The sequence below is a fragment of the Asparagus officinalis genome, chromosome 2 (assembly GCF_001876935.1).
Source record: "Asparagus officinalis chromosome 2, Aspof.V1, whole genome shotgun sequence".
Classification (NCBI taxonomy): Eukaryota; Viridiplantae; Streptophyta; class Magnoliopsida; order Asparagales; family Asparagaceae; genus Asparagus; species Asparagus officinalis.
In genome coordinates this window covers 29045028-29051933 of record NC_033795.1, presented here as the reverse complement: position 1 = coordinate 29051933, position 6906 = coordinate 29045028, and the positions used below count along the sequence as shown (strand labels likewise).

The 6906-nt window shown below is 36.9% G+C and overlaps 1 protein-coding gene across 5 annotated transcripts in view; it reads right to left on the bottom strand.

Annotated features, from left to right (window-relative positions):
- LOC109830602 (recQ-mediated genome instability protein 1) overlaps positions 1 to 6906 on the bottom strand; it is a 41827-nt gene that overhangs the window by 12760 nt on the left and 22161 nt on the right. The gene's annotated exons all lie outside the window — the stretch shown is intronic.

Genomic DNA, 6906 nt, shown 5'->3' with positions numbered 1-6906 from the left:
GATCCTGTACGCGTATGTGACAAGTAAATAAAGAGATTATATATAGTATTTATTGGACGGGGTATTCTACGGCTCGAAAATATGAGTGTGCGGTGTGTGTAGTTTCTGAGTAATTAGCGATATAATAGTATTTATTGGACGGGGAACTTTCCCTCACCCTCACCCTCACCCTCACCTAACCCTCACCCTCACCCTCACCCTCCCCTAACCCTAACCCTATCATTAACCCTCAAACTCACACCCAACCCTCACCCTCACCCCACCCTCACCTAACCCTAACCCTCACGCCCACCCTCATGACGGTGTCGATGAACCCGTCGCCGCCGGGGGATTGGCGTGAAGATCTATTAATTTTCGCAACATCTCCTCTACGTTGTTAAATCAACCTTCCACATTGTTGAATTGATCTTCCATGGCAGAAAACTTACCTTCTATTGACGTCTTCATCTGCTCAAACCTCAGTTTCTAACTTCTCTTCTAGAGCATCCATTTTCTTTGCAGCCATCTCTCCAGGAAAGAGCTCTGATACCAATTTGATAGAAATCAAATTGGAAATTAATTAAAAATTAAACAAAACTGACCTTTAATTCGAGAGTTATGTCACACCTCTCCCAAGAATACTAATCTACTACTAAGCTTCTCCAAAACAAGCATAAGAAACCCTAATATTCCCCTAACACGCTTCTTAATCTCCCTCCCCACCAATAACCTTGTCAAATTACAAAACTGTCCTTGTTCTTAAACATGCGCCTATAATACGTTTTCAGCCCCTCCTTTCCAAGTCTAACACATAAAGAATAACTAGCACAAGCTACAAGTTGAGGGTCAGTATCATCAGGAGATTGACGAAATTTAATTACTTGTTCTAGTTCTTCATTTTCATCAGAACTTCATCCTCATCTAGGTCATTCATCATGATAATATTTCAAGATATTGGTCACTACACGAAGCAGGTTATCTTCTTTAGAGTGTGAGTCCTGTTAGCTGGGTAAACATCATCACTATGCCTTATCCACTAAGAGCCAAATAAATAAGTGAAAATTTCACTCAAGTTCATGTTAATTTTTGAGGCCCGTATCAAATAAATTTAAGAATTGATTCAACATATTCATTATATTTTTAAGCAGCTATTCTCGTATAACTTGGATTTGACTAATGAAAAGTCATTTTAACTAATGGTATTATTTCAAAATTTTACGCTAAGGTGAAAAGTAAGATCAATTTTAATTTGTATTTCTTTTTAGTTGTGCATATTATATCTGAATTAGGATTTGTACACCAATCATCTTACACCTATATACAAAGATATATCCTTTTGTAAGGCTTGTTGCAAAACGATATGGTCTCAATATCCTTTACCGTTTTTTGGCAACTTTTAGGCGATTTATGACCAATATATCAGCTGATGTCCTTCTATATGTTTTGCCACAAGACAATATATTCTGCAAATTTTCTTTAATGTAATTTCTATATGGTTTGCCAAAAAACAACGATATATGCTTTTGTAAAGCTTGCTGCAAAACGACGTGGTCTCAATATTGTTTACCACTTTTTGGCGATTTTTAGGAGATTTATGACCAATATATCAGCTGATATGTCCTTCTATATAATTTGCCACAAAACAGTATACTCTGCAAAATTTCTTTAATGTAGTTTAGCAAAAATTCCAACCCTATGAGGTTTGTTAGCAAAATTCTAGCAGATTCTTCTCCCTAAGTAAGTTTAAACAATTGATTAGTGATCATAAACATGTATTATTTACATTTTGGTATGCTTAGGTGTCATTACTACATTTTCGGATGTTATATTATATGGGCACATCATCAAATATGGCACTTTGATATTTACTATATATCCCTGATATTTCCCTATATCCGTAATCCTTATAGATTTTGGTCATTCGATATTTAAAACCTTGGTTGTAACAAACAAGAAACTGTACAATGTATTCTCCAGCTTAAGGAGAGTTATATACATACATGATGGGTTTCACGTAAAAGTGACTATATATAAATAAAAGAGGGAGTAAGAACTTGACTTTATTATCTTTTTAAATCTTCCTTCATCTTAAACCTCTTAAGAATAACAATGGTCCCATTTATTACATGTCACAAATGAATGAATAACCTTTTATAGCTAAAAATATATTCCTTGTGGAAGAGTGAAGATATTGAATAGATAAGAGATACAGATTGAGCAGGCTGCTTGAGATATGAACTAGAGGTAAAAGCAATGTGCTTGCTTGAGATTAACAAGGATAAAAAGTAATAACCATGATAAATACACAAAGGAGAATTATTTAAAAACTGAAGAAAACATTGAGAAACTTACAATATAAGAAAATTAAATATGGAGATAGGGCTTTCTAAAAGAGGCCTCAGCTTCAAAAGAATAGTGATAACCAAAAAAATTATATAAATAGACAAAAAGATTATTCGAAAAATATCTTTGAAAAAGTTATTCTATTAGACTATCTCCAACAGGAGATATTTGGGGTTTTTTTTTGCTCCAGCGGGTGGCTTTCAAAGGGGTGAAATAAAAAACCGGAGCCCAATGGGTGAAATTTTCACCTCCGGTTTTTCTCTCCATGTGGGTCCCGCAACATTAGATCAATCTTAATTTCTCCTACAACTTTCCTAACCAGCCTCAAAATACCAACCCTCAAAATCCAAATATGCAAGCCCCGGAAATTACTCAAAATGCTGGTATGCAACCCAATTTTCAAATGCCGTATATGATGCCACCAAATTTTGGCATGCAATACCCATATCTTCCTTACGGTTATCATCCAGCTGCGGGAAACAGCTATGTTCCATCCCATATGAATTTCCCTACCACGGAGCCGATTGAGCCACCGACACCCCGGTTCAGTAGCGGATCTACAGAAATCCAGGAGTTTTCCACCCAGATCTCTTTGGGAAATGTTGGTGGGGATACTCCTCATAGTGGTTTACCTCCAACCCAACAACCAACGAAGAGATCAAGTTACGATAGTTGGAGCACAGAAGACAATATAATTCTGCTAACTGCTTATTTTCACGCTAGTAATGATAGTGAGCTGGGGAACAACCAAAAAGGTGAAACTTTCTGGGATAAAATTACACAGTATGTGAATGAGAATGGCAAGAGTGGAAAAGAGAGGACCATAGCTCGGTGCCAGAGTCATTACAAAGACATCAACAGAAAAATTTGCAGTTTCATTGGCTGTTACAGTACTGCATGTAGGGAGAAGCAAAGTGGTTGGTCTGATGAAAACTACATATCCAAAGGCAGGGAGTTGTACTTTGAGAAAATGGGTACATCGTTTAATTTGGTGGATGAGTGGAAGGTTGTTCGCAATCAACCAAAATATATGCCAGGAGTAGCAGTATCGGGTAGTAGCGGTTCGAAAAGAAAGAGTAGTAGTGAAGATGTTGAATCCTCCGCTCCTACCCTCGTACGTCCTGAGGGTAGGGACACGACAAAGAAGAAAGCTAGAGCTTCGTCCAGTAAACCAAGGAAATCGAAGGTCGAACTTCTCGATGAGTTATCCAATATAGTCACCTCTCGTGAAAAGGCGGAAGCGAATAGAGCAAGTACTGTTGAAGCTATGAATGTCCTCGCTCGTGCCAAGAATATGGAGACGTGGAGATTTTTGAAAAACAAACCAGATCGTGACGATGAAGATGAAGAAGCATATCAGTTGTTGAGGAAAGAACTGTTTGGCAAATGAAGAAGTTGTTGTTTGTCTGTTAGTTTGTTTATGTGTTTTTAAGTGTTTTTTTAAGTGTTTCGTGTGTTGAAATTGGAGTGTTGAATAAAATCGTTGTTTTTTATTTGAATAAATCCAATTGAAATGACTACTCCCTCTCCAATTGAATTGACAAGTCTCTGCAATTAAAGTTAAAAAATGTATGAATTGACAACTCACTGGTATGAATTGACAACTCCCTGCAATTAAAGACGAAGGGTTAAATTGACAACTCTATGCAATTAAAGACAAGGCATGAATTGACAACTCTCTGTAATTAAAGACAAGGCATGAATTGACAAGTCTCTGCAATTAAAGACAATGCATGAATTGATAACTCCCTGCAATGCATGCCATACGCCACATGTCGTTGCAATTGCATGTTTTTGAACAAAGGTTTTCATTATAAATGCTGACCAAATGCACAACTTGGAGTATACCTATCAACATTTTTTCTACATACCCTCCAATGGATCCAAACCTAAATGAATTCAATCTCGAATACTTCCAACAAGAATGGGAGTTAGAAGATAAAATGTTTGATAGGCAACAAGAACTGCTTGAAGAGTTGCTTAGGAGAGAAGAACAACCGCGCAAGAGAAAGTCCATATATAGAGATCATCAAGCAGCGCATGAGAGACTCATGGCCGACTACTTTGCCGAATCATGCACATACACTGATGCCCAATTTCGACGAAGGTATCGAATGAATAGGCCTCTCTTTCTACGAATTGTGGATTCTATGTCAAATTTCGACGTTTACTTCACACAACGTCGTAATAATGCGGGCAAGCTTGGTTTAACCCCAATCCAAAAGTGTACTGTTGCCCTACGCATGCTCGCATATGGAGTAGCAGCTGATGCTTGTGATGAGTACGTGAAGATAGGAGAATCTACTGCGGTTGAGTGTACTCAGAGGTTTTGCGAAGGGGTAATAGCCTTGTTTCAAGATGAATACTTAAGACGACCCAATGTGCAAGACTTGCAGAGGTTAATCCAAGTTGGACAAGAGCGTGGTTTCCCAGGGATGATTGGAAGTATCGATTGCATGCATTGGCAGTGGAAAAATTGTCCAAAGGCTTGGCAAGGGCAGTTTACTAGTGGACACAAGGGCACAGCAACAGTTATTCTCGAGGCAGTTGCATCATATGATTTGTGGATATGGCATGCTTTTTTTGGGCTTCCTAGTAGTTTGAACGACATAAATGCACTAGATAGGTCACCCGTTTTTGATGACATTGAGTCTGGTGAAGCTCCAAGGGTAAACTTCACTGTTAATGGACGGCAGTACAATATTGCATACTATCTTACTGACGGAATCTACCCAAAATGGCCTGTCTTCGTCCAGTCAATTCAAATGCCCCAGGGATCTAAACAACAATGTTTTGCCAAACAGGAGTCATGCAGGAAGGACGTGGAGCGCGCATTCGGGGTTCTCCAAGCACGGTTTGCTATTGTCCGCCAACCAGCTCGGACGTGGGATATTATAGTCTTAGGTAAAATAATGAGGGCGTGCATTATTTTACATAACATGATAGTGGAAGATGAACGAGATTCGTATTCGCGAAATTGGGAAAATATCGACTTTGAACCGTCAAACAATCCTAGCTCTTCCTCCTCTTCCAGTGTTCAAACAGACGTATTGCCTGAGTTTCAAGTCCATGTTCGAGACCGATCCGGATCGGATAATCATACTAGAGGCGAACTACGAGATAGGAGCCAATATATTCAGTTGAAAAAGGATCTCATCGAGTACATTTGGCAGAAATTTGAAACAACCTCTGATTAGATTTACCAATTTAATGTGTGTTTTCTTTAATGTTTTCAATAATTTGTGTGTTTGACTTTTCCATTATGTGGAGGGGGAATAAAGTGATGTGGCAGGAGAGAGAAGGATAAAATTTCGACTCCTGATGGAGATAGTCTTACAAAGGAAAATGTTAATTGGTTAAGCAAAAAAGTTAAAGAAATTACAATTTTTTTATATATTTTTTAAACAATGACCGCTAAAATTAAGCTTGACATCAGGAAGTTTCATGTTTAAAGTGATATATGATCAGATCACGCAAGATGGGGTATCAATATCAACCTTAGGCAATGGAACATTGCCACAAATTTTCAGAACCACAAGAAGATCGAAAGTATACAGTGTCGGCTTAGTCTAAATAACAATGGAAGAGATTTCAATAATGTTAATAATTTCAAAGAGTTTGTACATGTCAATGCAAACTAGTAGTGCAAATAAAAATATAAAATCAATTGTAATACCCAAGACTATGCAAGCCTAATAAAATTTACCAATTTGTTTTCATGCGAAGGCCCACAATCATATATTCTATGGTAAGTTTCGTTCATATGCCCATCCACTTCTTAGTTGATTTTCTTAGAAGGCTAATCTTTTTATGAAACATAGTTAAGAAAGCCTACAGTCATGTTTTCCTCTTAGGACTTGTTGAGACTCATTTGCTACTTTTTTTAGTTTGTTTTTTTGAAAGCCCATATGTGCTTACAGCCCATATGGATCTCATGGGCGGTTATCATCTCACAGGAAATGCGGGGAGAAAATAATACGTGGGAATTTTTTTCCCTATGACTACATAACCATGTTGCTCCATGAAACAAAAAAAACCAAATGATCCCTAACCATAAGGAATTTCCTAGCTAACTCTATCCCTTTATAGCAAATATTTTTCTCTTTCTTTGTCATCTCCTCTATCCTCACGAAGAGAGAGAGAGAGATTCTCTGAATTTTTCAGATTTTGGAAGAAGGAACATATATGGATTCAATTTCAAAAATCTCAAATTTTTATTGGCAAGCATTTCTATCCTTCAAGTCTTTTTTTTCATGATCACCTTATCCATTTACTAGCATTTCTTTTTAGTGATCATGATAAAATAGTTGCTAGAGTTATTATTATTATTGTTATTTTTTTATTTCTATCAGTTGGATAAATCTTTTTTCCTATGAAATATCAAAATGCTCGGATATTTTCTTATTGTTGATTTCTTTGCTACAGTGTAAATTCGTGCTAGAACAAGCAAATATTCTCATAAGTCCACTATAATTTATTTGATGATTAGATTTGATCAAGAGGGAAACTAGAATGTTATTTCATCTCTTTCTGAATAAGAAATCAAATGGAAAAAAAATCATAGTATATATATATATATATATA